This window comes from Neodiprion pinetum, chromosome 7 (genome assembly GCF_021155775.2).
Source record: "Neodiprion pinetum isolate iyNeoPine1 chromosome 7, iyNeoPine1.2, whole genome shotgun sequence".
NCBI lineage: Eukaryota > Metazoa > Arthropoda > Insecta > Hymenoptera > Diprionidae > Neodiprion > Neodiprion pinetum.
Genome location: NC_060238.1, coordinates 6,165,163 through 6,185,897, shown reverse-complemented (window position 1 = coordinate 6,185,897; position 20,735 = coordinate 6,165,163).

The window sequence follows — 20,735 nt, the reverse complement described above, 5'->3', positions numbered from 1 at the left end:
GTGAAAAATTTTGTGCAGAAGGCGGAAAAGCGAGGTTGAAACTTTTATGATTTTTGGACATACTTCACGTTCGATCCCTGCAGATTCGATTTCTCCTCACGTAATGTCCCTCCTTCAGTCACCGCGGACCAAGTTATTGCGGGTAATAAAAATTTCCTCGGGGCTGGGGAGGGGGAGGATTTACAGAGGTACTCCATCCGTAAAGTGAACAAGTACATATCATATCTACTGCAGCACTGCGTGTATTCCGTTCTTCGTCGTTCTTTCTACCCACGTTTTACGCCCACCTCAACTCGTTTCATACTCAGCCAATTAATGCGCGGAAAGAAACCGCAGTGAAATTTAATAAAACTTTATAATAATTGGAGCAAAAATTCGCCCCAAGGTTTTTATTTTTTACATCTATTTCTACGAATACGTATGATTCTAAAAGGGTTTTTCTATTTGTCTTTCTATTTTAATTATCTAAATTAATTTCTATTAGTAACCCCATTCTATCAGCGAATATACGAATTCAAAATAACATACGTATTTAATACAAAATTTTAAAAAGTAGGCGATTTATGCCGATTATTAGGAGGAATGTGTAGGTGTGAAAAAGTGGAACTTGATTTTGTACAGTCTTATTCCTCGAGATCGAATATTGTGTTTCATTAAAAATTCACAACTTTAATCGATATATCAGAAAATTTATGTGGTACGATATTTAAAAAAATGGAAAAATATATAAAACGATTATTTCCTTTTCAATGACAAAAGTTAGAAGCGAAGAAAACAACCAATAACATGAAAGGAAACTTTTCTTGAACTTGATGCGATCAGTTAATTTTACTGTTATTTTACCGTTTTACACGCGCGATGCAAAGACCTTTCCAATTAATGCGAATGTTTGAGCGAAAACGCTAGGAGAACGATTTATTGGCCAAATATTTGGAGAACACTGAATTTCGTCGTATGTTAACCCAAACCCTCGAGTAAACGTCGAAGGGTCACGCAAAAGAGGGGAAGCTTTACCAAATTCCAATTGCCCTGCGGTGTCGCGCCCCAAATGAAAGAGCGACACGATTCGAAACAATTAATTTCACAGGGTTCGGGCCTGCAATTCGAACCGCGATGTTGCGCCGAAAATTAATCCGACAATTTATCAGCCACCAGGCGTCAAAAATTATATCTATACTCACCAATTCAGGCCTTCTGTATTCATTCAATTCATTGGTCGTTGAACGGACGAGGAGAATATAAAAGTAACTCGCATTGGACATTCCAACTTTAAGCCCCGATTGGTACATCCACTTTTAAATTCGCTTCTGTCACATAATCTGGCTCTCCTTATACCTTGGAATTCACAAATTACCGAATACTGTTAAGGATTCGAAGCGTTAACGTTCACTTCCATTTTCACTTATCTCACTGATAGAAATTTTTAGTTCCGGTTACCGCTCAGTCCTTAACTATTTTCATTTTTTACCACAATCGAAAAATATAGTTCTAGGTAGAAAATGAAAATTAGTTTTATAGCTGTTACCGGAAAATCTAGTATCCGTTACTATTCTTTCTCATTACGATCACTGTTGCTATATTTTCTTGCAACTGTTGCGAAAATTTAATGCTCGTGCAAGAATAAATTGACGTTAAAGCCTTGTTTAACTAAAAACGTAGAGTAAACCGAAGAAACTGATTTTGCGTCGCAATAACCAAAAAAGGATCGACAATAGCGCAAAATGCTTACGCGTACCTCCGTTTCGTAATTCCAACAATATTCGAGCAGTTTTTTTTTTAACGATACCTGTTTTACTGAATTTTTCTAGTTACTACAACAAATGAAATTTTTTCGGTGCTGGATTAATTCAATCACTTCGTTGTAATTTTTCACACAGCATGTCTCGCTCATTTCTACGTGTAACGAACACCATTTCAACTCTCAAAGTACCAAAACTGGTAGCCATCTTTGATGATCAATCAGCCGATTCTAGTTCTCCACGTAACTGATTGGCCTGTTTTTGAACTTATCATCAAACCGTCTGTACAGGTTCACACCCAATTATTTCCACTGCAGATTCATGACAGTTTAAAGACTTTCCCCAAGACTTCACAAACCGGAAACCTGAAGTTCGCTGTTATAGTTCAATTCGATGTTTGAACGAATCGTTCATTTGTGAAACCGATTGAATTGAATCAGTAAATCGTCAACATTTCCCTTGCGTACCGTTAATCATCGATCGTACAAATGTGTCTCAAATTCACAACCGTTTGAAGTAACAAATTGCGTATGAAATTCCACAGATAAATTGACCACTTGCTCTTCAGATTATGACGATCAACTAAATTCCCATAATATGGAAATTCATGGAACCACCTAACGTGATTTCGGTTATCAAAATTTGATTAATACTTTTTTGCCTGAAACTATAAAACTATAAGATCAGAGTGACGATTTATAAACAAAATAGGTCAGAATATAAACATCGCAAATGAGCCAACTGAATTTGGTGAGCTTTTATAAAATTATTTGACGGAGGAAACATATAATAGATATTGTATAATTCTCCAATGAATTTCGGCCGTGGTGTAGAGATAAAATATAAAAATGTAATTCGGTTAGCGCATGCTTGAATATTCAATGAAATTTTATGACACGTACTAGGTTTTGTAACAAGAATTAGTTACCGCGCAAAAGAGAAGAGTAGAAAAGAAATAAAAAAAAAATAAATAAAAAGCAAAGTGGGCAATCTCAATTTAAAATAAGGTTTCATAGAGGTAGCTCTTAATGAGCTTTTCGTTCCCGAAGACAAAAGTTGGGTAAAAGAAGTTAAACCTTAACACGACAGGAGTTATTTTAATGAAAGCTAACAAAGGATTTGCATATTGGTCCTTAGTTTAGGGAAATATTCCTCACGAAATCTTCGTTCCAAACTTTGTGGGAAAAAAAAAAATCAATAAAAAAAAATGTTGAATTTAAAAGAGTAATATTTAAGGGATCGTCTCAGTGTGACACTCCGAAAAATCACTTATTTTCGCGAATTTTTTTTTTAATGTTCACATAAACTAATCGGTCCGGTTTTTTTTTCATAAATAAATACGTTTATGAAGAATACAAAATGATTTTTTTAAAGTTTATTTATTGAGTGCATCATTGTTGTATAAATTGTTGTAATTTCACGTGAAAAAAAAGGTGCTGCACGGTTTCCACGATGACGGCCGCAATTTTGATCTGAAAAAAAAATTTCAAAAAGATTATTGATCTGTAGGAAAGTCGCTATCGCGCTATGGAGGGTTTTTTTTTTTTTTTCAAATTTGACAAAATGGCGGCGGTTTGAACAAAAAGTGTCGAATGTGGCCCTTTTTTCGACAGTGTTTCGTAAAAAAAATAGGAAGTTTTCAAAAAAAAAAAAAAAGCTTCCATAGCGCGATAAAGAATGACGTTTAAAATATTCTCCTGAAATTGGAACTAGATATCTTTAAAACTCTTCCTTTGAGAGTGGAAACCGTTTTGAAAAACACCATTCTGAGAAAAACGCGTTTAAAGATTGAAGTTGGAAAAGTTTATATAAATCGTTTACTTACGATCAATCGGCGATGCCAGGTCTTGATTTTTTTCTTGGGGGCTTCTCTCGTACGTCTATCCGTGGTGGATGTCAAAAATGAACTGAAATGCTTGGACAGTTTATTCTGCAAGGTTATAGAACCTAAGCACCTTAGTACTCGCGCAGGTAGAAAACCCGTTCCCTTTCTACAAGAAACGCTGTAGCGACCGTAATAATTTGAATTTCGATTTAAAAATTTGAGAGAATGTTTAGAACAGTGTATACTATACGATAATGCAAAAAAAAAAAAACAATTTTTTGAAAATTTCACACTGAGACGATCCCTTAATTTTATATTATACTTTCCGGTAGATACAAAAAATTATTTCTTTTCAAATTTATTTTCAACTTCAGATGGTCAAGAGGTCAAGTCTGACTATTTGAAAAACGACTGCAGGTTATCAATGAAAAAATTGTAGGTACTATTTGAGCCTTGAGTAAATCATCAACGAATGCTGTTTCAAATCATCGATATCTCGAGTCATTATTACGGAACCAACGCGACGTTTCCCTCGAATTTAAATAATGAAAATTCTTTGGCAGATAAGGCGATAAGGTTCGCAAACAGGTTCGCAGGCTCTGTTTGATTGAAAGAATCCAGTAAGAGAAGCGAGGAGAACCTGGAGAAAGTTACGACGCGGATGTTGCGGGCATTCGTAGCAAGTAGAGAAGTTTGGAAATCGATTCTAATCCATGTAGGTCTTCCATTTGCTATAGACACAAAGTTAGTGGGGAAGGATAGACGGGAAAAGAAGGGGATATGTATATATATATAGATGCGTGCAGTGTAAGTTTCACCCCTGCTGCAGGAATGAAACTATTGAACAAGCAGTAGTCATGGTATCGAAATTCAATATATCCGTTTCAGTCGTGGCCGGTATTTTAGACACCGCGAGGCTTTACGATGGAAAACCAGGACGCGTTGGACTTTTTTGAGCGATGAGTCGATTGGTAAGCAGATTTGGAAATCACGGTGTTCGCTAAATTTTATTCAATTTATCGGCTATCATCGGAGAACTCAAATTTACGGACGCTGTAATCGGCCGAATTTCCATTCAAGACTGATTTAATTGATCGTATGAATTGTACCCTCCGGGATCAACGTTTTTGAACAATAGAATGCTGGAACGATTATCAACACGATGGTGTAATTAATTTATACAATATATTGTACGATACATTTCCTTTACTCTGGAGTTATACGAGAACTGTCAAAAACAACCAAAGTCCCGCTCATAAACATTATATCATACCGTGTAATGAGAATTCCTGAATATTGTTGAAATCGCTTTTCTAACAGTTTTCTGAATGATATTATTTTGGTTAATTCTAAGCTCCAATGCGCCTTACTCGTTGATTCTCCAATGACCAAATGAAATTTTGGTGCAATACACGTTCTTCGAAAATTTTCTGTCTTTTTTCCTTTTTAGCCTATGTAAAGTTACATTCACATTGTTAAAGGTCACTTTAGAAAGTGGGGCGATAATTAACATATTAATATTGACATTGAGCTTGTCGTTTTCAATTTTTATTCATTTATTTATTTATTTTTTTCTTTATTTTAATTTATTTACTGAATTAAAATTCTTGCCTGTGTACCAAACAGATAAAATGAGGCGATAATATTCCTTCATACTTAACATATTAATATTGTTGCTGAGTTTATCGTTATCATAAATAATCTCTTTTCATTTTGTTTAAATAAATTTTATTTCGTGCTTGACAATATGATACTTTACGTATTAAAAATGAAATTAGGACACTGTAACGATACTCAATTAGAGATAGTCTGGAGACTGTAATAATACTTGTATCGTACGAATGTGCAGGCAGAGGGTTACCAGCGAGCCTGTTATCTGGAATATTACCACGGACACAGTTAAATTAACCACAAAGCGTTACCCTAATTATGATATGATGTTCACCGGTTGTCCATATAATTAGAGACCGGAATCTCCCCACCGGACATTTGCTTGTTCGTAATTTCCCGTCGCTGCAGGCGAACTTACAATTATATTAAAAACCTATTGGAACATGTCCTCGTGACGTCAGAGCTTGTCGACGCCATTTTATCACCAGATAACCTAAGTTTTTAATTTGAATAGAAACGAACCGTAATATTTCAGGTTCAAACCTATTCATGTCCCATAATTTAATGAAAAACGTAATCAATAATTACGTTTCTTGTTACGTTATCTGTCCTACCATCCACACACGAAAAACACGGTCAACTGTCAGTTTGGTTGCATTAGTTTGATTCGACGCCATTTTATCATCAGATAACCTAAGTTTTTAATTTGAATAGAAACGCATCGTAATTTTTGAGGTTCAAACCTACTCATGTCCCATAAATTAATGAAAAACGTAATCAATAATTGCGTTTCTTGTTACGTTATATGTTGTACCATCCACACACGAAAAAACACGGTCAGCTGTCAGTCTGGTTGCATTCGTATGATTTCTTTCCACCAGATGACGCGTCGCAAAGTGACAATATCAATATCCGCAATCTTCTTAACATCGCTATCATTATTGCTGGATTTTCTGATGACTTGAGTTCTTCTAGTTCACTTCAATCACTGTTCCAACTATGATTCCATGGAAATTTTATACTGAATTATGTGCAGGAACATCGTTACAGTGACGAATGGTGTAAAGTTTTAGTTTTATGTCAAGTACTTTTTTTCGAAAACATTTTAGAACTGTTCGTATGTATCAGGAATTTTATTATAGCAACAATCGAATCTTAGGATTATCGAATTATTGCGAGGAGGCGTCGGAGGCTTTTATTTTATATCGTTCATGCAGAATTCTCAACTTTAACATGTTTTGCCATAAAATGTATAAAATCATTGATTTAGTGTAGTATTCCACGAAAAGTAAACCACGTTTCAAATTCCTTCATCACTTGTCTGGCTTTCCTAATAATTCCATGTGTTCGCTGCTCTGTTCGGAATAAAAATTTCTACATTACAAATTAAGATATTGAATAAATTATCGCCGAATTTTGTGGTGAGATAAAATCTTTTAAACACATTTCCGGGAGTCAGAGAAAAGTTATCACCGAGTTTTCTTCACAGTATTATTCAAATTTATAGTCGAATTCGACCGTGAAGAATATTTTTGAATTGTATACATAAAGTTGACGTATTGCGATAAGAAAAATCATAAATTACGGTACTTGCAATGTCTCTAAATAGATAATTACCGAATAAACTTTCAAAGTATTTGATCTCTGATTACTTTACGCTAAATCCGTCTATGAAGATGCAATTTTTTAATTCCGTAAGCCTGCCATCATTCAACTCATTGTTCGCAATGCATCTCATAGCGTATTCACGACGCATAACCCATTCCGAGACTTCAGTTTCTAAAGTTGCGTACACGACGTCAGATAAATCTGGACCGAAAATTAAAGCAAAAGTTCTGCATCTAAACTTCAAAAGCCGAGTCTCAACTTTGAACAAAAAATTTAATTTCCCTGTAGAAATACACACGGGTTTTGCATTCTAATCGAATCGAGCGACTAGTTTTTAGTTTTTTATTTTTTCGCAAAAAAAATTTGGTCAATCGATCGAGTTACATTTTTTCAAAAGATAACAGACAGGCTTGAAGGGATCAAACATTGAATAAGCAGTCGTTTAATGAGAATTTCGATTCATTCGAACCACAAACAAATCAAGTCATAGCATTTGCACAACGCGCTGTTTTATCGGTTTTTAAAAATATTCTTTTGTATAGAATATACGTGCCTGTTGAGTTATAGATGTAAATGGACCTGAATAGTAGAAATTTATAATACTAGGACCAAGTAACCCAAACAAAAATGACCGATGACAAAAATAAAAATTTATGTAATATTTTGAAAATACGAAACGTGTCCGTTTTTATTCGTCAAGAATTATCAACTGACATAATGAAAAAAAAAAATTGATTTTCAACCAATTTGCATTGTCAGAGTGACGAGCGAGTTATTTATTGCAGGTAAAAAATGCTCCTGGCAAAATTTATCGATTGAAATTTGTTGGGCATGACTTAAACGGATCCATTATCTGTGCATCATGCTGTTGGAGCATGTAATTAGTAATCCGTGCGAATACCCGCGGCGATGCGAGTTTAAACCCCTGCCGAGATGAACACGATGGTCTTGACAGAAAACTGACGTATATACGGTTTAATCAATGGGCGGATAATGAAAGATTGTTATTAGTTTAGCATATGTGCAGTAGACTCGAGAACGGATATCAATTTTTTTTTTTATTTTTCTTTTTTTTTTTTTTCATCCTTTGTTACCGAAAATATATGTACTGACGCGTATTGAGTTTGATTTATTCTTAGTAGAAAACAGAAAGCTTGTTTTAAAACATAATTAGAGTACAGAAGAATTTCGCAACGGAAATTGCAAACTTTGTGGTATAAAAGAAAGGAGAGTAACCGAAATGCAAGAAATTCTCTGTGAATCGGTAAGATCAGATTTTTAATGATTTATCCTGTTGATCAAATCGCGTAATTGAACAGAATTGCGTAAAGGCATTCAAGTCTATAGAAACTATCAACCGATGCGATATTAGTAGATAATATTATTGAAATATATACGCCAATTTCAAGATTTTGAGAAACGAACCCGAATCGAATTTGATGATTTGTTATCGAGTCATAAATTTCCAAAATTCACCTACTTTTTCAATCATCCAATTATAAGATGGAAACAATTATATCATTATGAACTGAATTTTGTTTTCGGTAAAAAATAGCTCAGCTTTTCTTGATTCTCTTGAATTCATTTATTCGGAAGTGCCGTTTTTAGGGCATTTTTTTTCAATTATCAACAAAAGCACAGCCTTTTTTATTTCTCGTTTTAACTTCATACATTGTATTCGAGAATGCTATTCTTTTAGATAATTTTCGTTCAACAAAAAATAACGCTTATTACCTTTTGATTCTCCTTTTCAATTTATTCATTCGAAAGTGCCATTTTTAACTAATTTCTTTCAATAAAAAATTAGACTTACATGATTTTTGCATTCTCCTCTTGATTCATACATTCGAGAGTGCCATTCTTTTTTTAGGTCATTTTCTGTCAATAAAAAATGGCACTTGCAGCTTTTTTTTGATTCCCCTCTTCGATTCATTAATTCAAAAGTGCCATTTCTTATGTCATGTCTTTCAATGAAAAATGGCACTTACAGTGTTTTTTGATTCTACTTTTCAATTTATTCATTCTAAAGTGCCATTTTTTAACTAATTTCTTTCAATAAAAAATTGAGCTCACATTGTTTTTTCATTCTCCTCTTGATTCATACATTCGAGAGTGTCATTTTTTTTTAGGTAATTTTCTGTCAATAAAAAATGACACTTGCAGCGTTTTTTTGATTCTCCTCTTCGATTCATTCGTTCAAAAGTGCCATTTCTTAGTTAATTTCTTTCGATCAAAAATGGCACAACTTTTTTTGATTCTAAAGTGCCGTTTTTTTTTTTACGTCATCTTATTTAATAAAAAATCGCTCCCCCAGCGTTCTTTTTTTATTCTTCCCTTCACTTCCTCTCTGCTGTCCGAAGTTTCTGAGATTTCATCAAGAGGCTGCATCGAACAACATTCGTAATTATCGAGGCTAAGTTTATCACGACGCGTTATTGCGGTGAAAATTTCCGCTCACCTTCGCGATGGAATTAAACGTTCCGATTAATTCTGAGCCTGAACCAAGAAACGCCCCAGCTGTTTGCCGCAAGCGTCCGACCGACTAGCGGAAACCACGAGATGCCTTTCCTCAGCAGCAGGACTGGACACTCGCTTCACCGTCCCTCGAAAACTCCTTTCCCCCGACAAAACCGCCGAGTCGAGTAATTAAACGGGCGGTGAGATGATACAACACACTTCGAGCCCCAACCGCACCTCTACGTACAAGTTGTGCATCTACATATGGGGCATTCCACACCAAATCAGTGAATTTTCAATGTTTTTTCTTTTTTTTTTCCTTCATACATTCGTATTTAATCAACAAATTTTCGAACCCATCTCAAAAACTCGACAATTGATTCTTGTGAACCAAGAAGGAAAAAGTCCCGTTTTCGAATTGACACATATTCACTCAAGTTTCACAGTGGAAGGAAGTTTTTGTTTTTTTTTGGCTTTGTTTTCATATCTGTTCCAAATCTATTACAATACATATTCTATTCGTGATATTTTAAAATTGTTATCTTAACTAGTGAATGAATGGTGTCGAATGAAATCAAGTCAAATCTCTGATACTGAAAAATTTCGGATCTCCAGGTGCGTTAATATTTTCCTGCATAACGATTGAAGTGAAGATCGAACTGCATTACAAGAGTTTTGAAAAGCTGAATAATCGTGCGAATAATAATTCAACTATCGTCAATTTCTACGCATGGATTATGAATATACTCGTAAGAAAAGTGAAAGAAAGATGAAAAGAAAAAATTGCTTTAAAATTTATCCGAAATCTCAAGCTCGAGCAGTTGTTGATTTTTATTTTCATTTCACGGTTTTATTTTCTGACATTCCAAATAAGCGCTGTGTTCAATTTCACGAAAATTGGAACCGTCAAGTCTTTCTCCCCGTTGGCGTTATTACTTCACGCACATTAATTGTGTACACATGTCGTGTAAAACAATGGCAGTTATACGTCGATCGGTCACGGTGCGTTGACTTTTAGTCGCGGCGGCTGAACGGGACGATTGTTATTATTATCATTCGAGCATTCACACAACCCCCTGTTACTGGTCTCTTTTCTTTTTCTTTTTTTTTTTTTCTTGTTTATTATTTCCCTTTTACTCTCATTCTTCTTTCCATTGTACCGTGTTTTCCGCCGCTTTTATATTCAGCCGGAAGTTTCGACGCATTCAAGAACGAATACGTACAAAGAGAAAGAGATTTGAAAATAATAAAAAAAAAAAATTAGATATATGAATTTGTTCGAGTATACAGGAAATATGAGAAATTCCGCACGCTTTTTTTTTTATAATGATGGAAATGAATCTCAACCAATTCAAATACCGCAAATCAAGATATGAATAATTTAAGAACAGGTTCTATAAATAGAATGTTTAAAACAATCAAGCTCTTTTGTTTTTTATTCGATTTCAATGTTTTTCGGATTATTTATTTATTTATTTTTATTTTTTTTTTCACCCTACGAGATCTTTGGATATTGTCTTGAAACGATTTCACAAATATACTCATCTCAGGGGCGAATGGAAATAGATTTTTGTACGTACGGGTACGAAACATGTCGATTAATATTTATCTATTTTCATGCGTTAAAAAAATACTGTAATGCAAAATTTCTCGAATAAATTTTTTTTAATATTCGAAAAATAATTCTGGCAAATTCTTCGCTATTTTCTAACGAAGACGAATGAAATTTTTATGAATATAAAAACCCCATTGCTATAATTTTTATTTTTTTTTATTTTTTTTTATTTTCCCGTCTCACTTTTACTACTTCCGCTAATTGTAGATCAATATCTAGTGGCAGTAGAAGTCATAAAAAACGAAATTAAGGAGCTTGCCAGAACAAAAATGGGCCTTTTAGTGGTTTTTGTTTACTTAAAAACGCATTTCATCCTTCGATACTTAATATCAAGATTTCTTGATTTTTTCACACGCCCTGTTGACTATTTCGAACAACTCGACGAACGAATTTTACGACATTCTTCTACGGTTAAAAAATATGAAATTCTAAAACAGCGAATATTTTTTCGGAATTATTTCTCCACCCGGGAAATCATTTCTTATCAAACACTGTGTATATGAAAAAAAAAAGTAAAGATAAAATAAAATAAAAATCAACGGCTTTGTAGCATATTTGTAATCGTGGGGCTGAAATTTCACTCGCAGTTACCAATTTGATCGGCTGTTCTTTGATTTTTTTGAGACTTTCAAAAACGGAATTGCGCAATTATCCGTGATCAGAGCGCGTGGCTGAAACAATTTGAACTCTGCTTTACGAGACCCCTGAAACGAAATCGAATTCCACCGTCGTCGGTGGGGCGGCAAGTAAAGACGCGTGGCCGTTTCCTTGACGTAATTTGACGCCGACGTCTCGCCTTCCTGACGTGTGGCGCCTGCCGTTTGAAAAGGAGACGCCTGACGTCGCCGATGAATCGATGCTTTACCCCTCGTTTCGCTTTTGTGCCTGCCAGGATGACCCGAGACATCGACTTCTTAAAATATACTTATACGCTCCACGAGACTGATCCGGATCCCACGAAATAATTGGACAACTTTCGAATTATGTTGTCGACAGGATGAAATTTCCGGTGTTGAGAAAAGGAATCAATAATTTAATGAAAAAATTTGGGACTGTATATTTTCCGGATTTAATTAATAATCTTCATTGCTTCATTCTTTTTTTTTTTCTTACATCTCGGAATGTTACAAATGAGTTCGATTGAGATGCATAAATATATAATTTATTACAGTGCTTAATTATCTCAGGATTTTCATATAAATTGATTTACATAAATTCTGTACAGATCTAGGCTTTGAATTCTCTGGGATTATGAATAATTTGAGTTTATTGTCCTCGTGACAGGGCGGATTAAATTCTGTTGTTTTTTTTTTTTTCTTTTTTTTTAAGTAAAAACAATCAACCATCATGTGTGAAAAAGTTTTATTCATATGACATCTATAACAATACGTGTCATTATTCAACTTGTAAAACTGTGAGTTCAAAATTATTCTAGTATCTTATCTACTCAACAATCTCAATTCGGTAATAACTTAATCTTCATTTCTATTCGTCTGTAATCGAATTTTGTGACACTGTCAGTCTGTAAATCTTTGTAACTATAATTCCCAAAAAAAAAAAAAAAAAAAACGACTTGACCAAAAATACAGCAATCATACGAATCTTCGATTTTACCCGTGAAAAATCTCTGCTATATATTCATCCGAAGAAAAAAGCTCTGGTCAGCTTTTCGCACGCAAGGATGATCAAACTTCTGTGCTTTGATCGTGTCTTCGAAGAAATTAACCGTTCGTTAGAAATCGTAGTCATTGATTGGTTTTGCGATTTGTTTTTTTTTTTTTTTATTTTCTCTTCAATACGTAAATATAATTTGCAGATTGAGGATCGACTCGAAAATATTATCATTTGAAGATAAAATTGTCAAATCATCAGTTTGTTTGGACAAAAGTTCGAAACCGATTTACAATACAAGTCGTCGATCCAACACAAAATTGCATAAAGATTTTTTTTTTTTTTTTTTTTCGAAAACCGGCGATAATCAGGTCAAAAAAATTAACTACATAAACGATAAAACGGCATGGACGCGTGTCGAAAAAAGTTTGTGTTAAGGTATCATGTATCAGGTTACGTAGTGCGGTAATAATTTCATATTCATTACCCGATTGACGTAGAGCTGGATGTACCAGGAAAAAAAAAATAAAAAAAAAATAGGAAACGTAGAAAAAAACTAAAACATATTTCATCGACGGTATTTTAGTTCCCTACCTTGATGAGAGGAGCCCCTGTGGTTTAATTTCAATCAGCAGAGATTATTTTTTAAATCCCATTAAAAATTTATCGGTTTTAACGAAGTTAGACAGCGTACAGAGTTTTTTTTTCACTTTCACCCACCCGTTCTGCACAAATTCTACTATGTTTTATTTTATTTTTCTTCATCTCTCTCTCTCTCTCTCTGTCACCCTCTTTCTCCTTCTCTCTCTTTTTCTATTTCGCACACGCATTTCATGCAGCTGCATTCCGTAGTTAGGCACAAATATCCTCACCCCTGTCCGAGGCATAATTTCGGCTTGCAAGAAGCGTGACGACGACGTGACAGTGACGAAAAACAAACAATTTTTTTCATCGTTACCCGCCCCTGAATACATCGTTTTTTTATAATACTTTACCCTCTCTTTTTCGAGTTTCGAATTCGCAGGAATGACGGATGATTTGGTTTTTTATTTATTTTTCTTTATTTTCCACAAACCGGCAAGGCATAAGTTATATCGCGAAAAAACAGTTATAACTGCATATTGGCAGTTGGATCCTGCATGTACATGGAATCCCATTTCAATCCACCCTCCAGTTCCACTAAATTGAGGCGCGTTCATGGTAGAAAATTAATCGCCAAGGCGTACATATGGAATGTTCACAGTACTGTAAGCATCGTCGAGTAATGCACTATACATATGTATGTACATCGCTGCGTAAAGTTGATTAAAATCATACATACGTACGTAATACAGTTATTTACGATCATCTTGGGGGACTGCAAGCTCATCCAATACAGAAATACTGCAAATATACCAAAACAAAAGGTGCTGAGAATCATCACTAACGCATCACGGTACGTGCCTAACCTTATAATCCAATGAGATGTCTGGATAAACTGTGTAAGAGAGGAAATAAAAAATACAAACAATCTAACTAAAAAACCGATGGACAGAAATAACGAAGTGAGAAGATTGATACGTTTTAAATCCTTATATCGCGTACACTTAAAATGAACGCCATCCAACCCTTGACGGAAATAATTTAGAGTTCATTTAATGGAATGTCTCAACACATCACGTAACTCAACAATGTCCGCCAGGACAGATTGTAAAACGAAGTATATGTTGGGAGAAAAAAAATATGTATATAAAAGTTTACGATGATCTTTCACGATACGCAAGGAAAAAGCGACGTTCGGAAAAAAAACCAGAGCCAAAAAAAAAGAAAAAAAGAAACAAGTTAAACTCCGAGCTACCTTTGAATAAATTGATACCCTTTGTTAGGAGCAAGGTTAATATCGTATATCTATCAAAGCATCAAGGTTAATTAGCGTTAAATTAGTATTGTTTTATCGGCTCGTCCAGATCGCACTGGCGCAATTATTCCGGGGCGTTGGGATGGGGATGCAGAAATGAAAAATGGAGCCGACTACTTCGCGCTGGAATATAACCTGGCTGAATTTATTAACTGGATTAAAAAAATATACATTAAATAGATCACGTGTCATTCGACGTGGATTCATCAGCATCGTCATGCCGAATAGAATTCTCTCTGGCAATTGTTCCACACCGTTTAAACACGATTATCTACACCAGGCGATAATTATCAGACCTGGTAATTGAAAAGCTTTGAAAAATTTCTATCTTCAATTAGTTTTAAAATATTTTTTCGCCATAATCGAAGAATATCGTTCTGGGTAAAAAATTGAAGTTAGTTGAAGATATTTTCTCAACTATGTATTGCGTCAATTTGATGTTCTGCTTGAACAGTGAACTGACGATAAGTTAATATGAACGTTTATTCTTTGATACTGTGTTATTTTTCATGAACACGCAAGCCTCGGGCTGTAGTTTTTGTTAATCAGAGGCGAAATTGATTGATTTCATCAATTCAATTTCATCAATTTTGCCCCTATTGAGGGAATAAATAAATACGTGAATATTATATCTATCCAGGGTTCATTATTTTTCATCGTAATTAGAAATCGAGGATTTCATGGTCAATATTATATTTCATTGTTTGTTTGCTCGTTAAGATCGATTACAATCGTGCAATACGATATATATTTGTCAGTAATTGTACTTGGGAAATAATTTTCCAGTATATACGTGACCTGAAATTATAACTAACGAGTAGTCTTCTCTGAAATCCAAGCTGAGCTGAGATGGGAGAATTTCGTTCTGTAAAAGTGGAATTATACATATAACAATGCGCAAGAGATAAATGCTTCAGATTACATTTACAATCTGTTCTGTAAGAATTGTTATTATTTTAACCGGATGATCCGCTTTCTCACGAGAGACGCCAGCTAGTTTTCCTCATTACAATACCGACGGCTCGAGAAATTAGATATTGTGCATCTGACTTATGCAGGCTTCAGGCGACCCTTCGAAAGCTCCCCCCTCCTGCATTCCCAGCTTCGTTATTACAACTCCCCACAAATTTCGCCAGCATTCGTCTGGTCGTGACAAATATGATATACAGGGTGTTTCCAAGTAAACGTCGCGGTTTGTTGGGTTGCCTACCACCGAGGGGGAAAAATATCGGTAAAACAGACCTACCGACCGTAACGATATTACGTAAAAATGAAGAGGTAATTTAAAGTTACGCGTTTCAAGCAAAATAATACGTATCGAAACGCTTCGGAAATATTGCAAACGCTTGATTCCAAAGTTCGCAACCAATATCATCGACGAGAAGACGTCGAGGCGAGAATTCATAGTCAGCCTAAATTCCTTGTATTAGATTTAATATCTTTGTGATTTGTCCATACTCGAATTTTAATAACGTAAATGTGAACTCGTACCTATAGCTCTTAATTTGGTAAAGAAAAAAACGTTACAAGTGAAATCAATAAATTAAATATTTTCTGTTAGTAGGTTAGTTTAGCTAGTGAATTAACGAAGGATTTTTGAAAAAATTGAAATTTGAAATCTTGGTATAGATTTGGGTAGACTTTAAATCATGTATTGCTGTGTAAAACGAGTTGTGATCGAAGATAAAAAAATGCTTCGTTCATTCACTACCTAAGCTCATCTACTAACAGAGAATATTTGGTTTTTTGATTTCAGATGAAGCTACCAGGAGTTATCGCGTGCTCCGCGGAAATACTGGTTCTCCGAAAACTAGTTGGAACGACTGAATTATCAACATATTTCGATAAAAATTTTATAAAACATAGGTCAAACATTTTCCTCTCACATACCTTTCGTATTTTAATCAAATAATTATTTTATTATATTACAAATAGGTTTTAGAAAAGATGGATTTTAAACAAATTCATGACCCACGTAACCCCTCAAATATTTATAATATTCAATTTAAGCTTTACTGCAATTTAACGTCAACAATTTAGAGTTATTTATGTAATTTAGCGTCTGATTTTTGTATAGGTATATTTTAACTAAAGTATCAGTGCGAGTGAATGATTTTTTTTCAGTCAAATTTCAATCGATCCACCCTTTCACAAATTGTTTTTTCGAACTGTTCAAACGTTCATTTAATAAACGTACACCCCACCGTTAAAACCTTCATCGCATAACTTGGCAATACCGGCAGTTCCAGCTCACTCGCAAGCAATATACTTTAAACGCGCCACGTACCGGTAACTCGGTAGGTCTGTATTACCGATATTCGTTCTCCTCGGTGGTAGGCAACCCAGCATACCGCGGCGTTCACTTGGAATCAACCTGTATAATAATCCGAATCGCTGCAGGCCTGTCGTAAACAATACGGTCAAAGCCGACGATCCTGGGATTAGTTTGTCCAATCAGGACAGGGCCGAAATGTATTTGCATAAATATACAGTCGCTTTCTTTCTCGTTGATACGATATCGACTAAACGCTGCGCCGGATATATTGATTCAGTTTCCCCGATCAATGATCCTCGTGCAGCAGACCAGCCGTGTGATTATCTTAATTGTGCTTTGCAGCATCCCTAATTCTCCCCCCTCCCCCACCCCCCCTCCGCCCTATCTCTCCATCTCTATCTCTTTCTCGCCAAACCTCGTCACGTCCGCTACCCCCATTATTGTTATCATTATTATTCCCACCTTCATAGAGCGGCTGACCCTTAACCCTGATAACTACGTTTCTTGACGCTGAGTTACGCGATGGTTTTAATGACAGCCCGAAGCACCGTCCCGATATGCGTTCCACGCTTCACGCTATTATACAAACCGTGTAGTAATAACGGTAGTTTTTTTTTTTTTTTTTTTTGGGTCTCAGCGTAACCGGCTTCGATATTTATACCCGACGGTGACAATTATTTTTTCACGGTAAAACAAACTGGGCGTTCAGATTAGAATGATAACAATACTCGTTAGTGACAATCAGTCGACGATCATGAGCATTAAAATCGATTATTTTTTAAATTATAAGCAGACTCGAACGAGTGATGTGAATATTTTAACTCGAGGATAATAAATAAAGCGTTCAATCGCTGTAAATTTAACATCTAGATGAACTGTTATTTTTTTTTTTTTTTTCTTAATACTCGCGTGGCAAAGCTTGCCAAATTAGTTTTGTACTGGGAAAAACAACGGCCGAGCTCCTCGTGTTTTGGCTTAAAACGCCAATCACTGTCAGCCACCAGAATTAACAACCATTCCATAATTGACAATGGAAAAATTATTGGCTCTGTTGGAAGCTTTTTGTAAGTAAAAACCAGCGTAGTGAATTACATCACGATCGTTTCATTATAAGATTGATTATAACAATTCACCAGCTCTACTCAATCGAACGATATACTATACGTATACAATAACGACATTGATATTTACTCAAATTTCTTAATGTACTTGAAAGTCAACTTAATAATTAAAAACAAAATCATTCGTTTAATCATTTCAACACCTCACTTTCGGCAAGATATCATTCATTGATTACACATCTACCGTACTTTGTAACAGAATTATCGAAATGCTTATTCAAATTTCAATACAGACCCTGAAATTTCGAAGTTAGATAATTCTACGTTTGAACATTAGGGATCATAAGCTGTCTGGGAATAGGATATGTTCACTATCGAGGCCGTTCATATCCGTATAACGTTTGACTTGAACTTTGAAACAAAGGTGCGAAATTCACCTCCAATGCATCAACTCGTGACGTCAAATTTAAGCTGTAATTCGCGAGTAAAGGCGTAATGAAAAAACGTAATCATACCCACGACTCTCCCCGATATGATAAATCATTGAACTGTTTTCCGTACACAGATTACGCAGGTATTCACTGTGTACGAAACGAAACACTCGTGAAGATAACAACTGCACCGTTCGGTTCACTCCGGATCCCCAACCAATTGCCGACAATTATACCTTGGAGAGTTCTCGGGAAAAGGGGGGGAGTACCGATACCTACCCTTGTGCAGGGGCGGGAGGGAGAGGCTAGACATGATCCGGTTGGAGCAACACTCGAATTCACCCCGACCAGAATTTTCTATTATCAAATTTAAGTCTTCGTACCACTCACAGCGCGGTATTGCTTACCTTTAATTTCGCGACACGATTAACAGGCCTGAATTGCGTCAAGGATAAAAGGATCCTAAAGTATAAGCGAGGAGACACTTTCTCATCCTTGAGGTTGAATTAAGCTCGGGAAAAAATTAGCCACGCGCCGTTTAAAATTTAATTTTTCACCATTTTTCCTAGGATTTGTAAAACACGATTTCAGCATTCGAAGAATGAAATAAATCTGCCGCTTATCTAATTACAGACGAGTTTAAAATTAGATTTCTCACCATTTTTCCTACGATTTCAAAGCCATGATTTCAGATTTCGAGGACTGAAATAAATCTGCCGTTTATCTGATTACAGACGAGTTTGAAATTTGATTTCTGACTATTTTTCCTAGGATTTCAAAGCCACGATTTCAGTTTTCGATGACTGAAATACATAAATCTGACGCTTATCTAATTACCGACGAGTTTAAAGTTTGATTTCTCACCATTTTTCCTACGATTTCAAAGCCACGATTTCAGTTTTCGATGACTGAAATACATGAATCTGCCGCTTATCTAATTACAGACGAGTATGAAATTTGATTTCTCACCATTTTTCCTACGATTTCAAAGCCACGATTTCAGTTTTCGATGACTGAAATACATAAATCTGCCCCGTATCTAATTACAGACGAGTTTAAAATTAGATTTCCCACCATTTTTCCTACGATTTCAAAGCCATGATTTCAGATTTCGAGGACTGAAATAAATCTGCCGTTTATCTAATTACAGACGAGTTTGAAATTTGATTTCTGACTATTTTTCCTAGGATTTCAAAGCCACGATTTCAGCTTTCGAGCACTGAAATAGATCTGCCGTTTATCTTATTATAGACGAGTGAATTAATTTTGGCGATACGTAACTATGAATTCTGTAGTTAACTCGTGGTCTTGTAGCCTGGAAATGCTTAACAGAGAGATATAAACCCAATATATTTAAATAGAAAGTTCGCGTCTAGAAGCGAATAAATTTCGTTCCATCTAATCGGGAGTAAGCTGATCCTTCACTTATCCGCAGTTCTATACACGTTCAAGTACGTAGAGGGAATTCAGATCTTGGAAACTGAGTTTCAAGGAGATGAGGGCTTCTCTCCTTTAGATAACAAAGCTGATTCGGGATAATTCCTGCGATCCCGATAAATCCTAGAATTTATTGGATACTGATTCGAAACTGGAAATACTGCAGGGCTCGCTATGCTGTTGTTTAAATTAAGGGCGGATTGCGAATAAATTCGCTCAAGATATTTTACCTGATATTAGGGTACAAAAAATAATTTCAACATATTTATTTCACATGTTCACCTGGAGGTTATTTAACGCAATTGTTTATCTTCCGTCATTCGTGAACGAATAGAGTTGAAAAAACGCGTTCTCTTAGGATGAATGTATCGTTTACGTATCAACCCGTAAAATATTTCTTCAGTATTTTCGTGTAGATTGATCTTTCATTCAAATAAATCGCGTTGAAAAGAATTTTTTTTTTTTTTTTTATCTTCAGGATTCATGTCGTTTTTGCAAACATGTTTGAGAAAAAGTTGTAAGAGACTGAGAATTCAATTAATATCTGCCAGCATTCGTATCTGAATTGTCGCGCAATGTTGATTTCAAAATGAATCGCTTCCATCCTTGAAACATGTAATTCACAAATGAGGAATAACAGAAATCGACTTTCAGCGAGTACTTAGATTTTATTCATTCGCAAATATTAAAAATCATTTTTCAACAGATATTCTTGACATTTTTCATTTGTTTTTCTCCCTTGAAAGTTTCCCACCTGCGGCATCTACGGTGCATAAAATATCTCAGAATATTCAATCAACGATATCTCGTTCCATAAACTATAAATAATTTGTTTCTTCCTCTAACTTTACACTGTCATTGCTTTTCCAAAATACCTGAATGATGAATTTCCAGTTCTTAAAAAGTAAAATTTCGTCCTGCTCCCCCCCCCCCTGAAAACTTCGCAGATTCGACGCCGTAATGTCAAACAATTAATGTAGAATCGAAATCGAAAATAAACGCCAAAAGAAATTTTAATTAAATGTTCACCGTTCGCCAAATAATCAATCAAGTTTCAATATTTGTTCCTAGTGCTACTAAAAGTCATCGACCCCGTAGTTGTCCAAAATTTTACCACTACGTATGTCTCACTTGAGCGATATATAATTTGTTTCTTCTTCTAACTTTG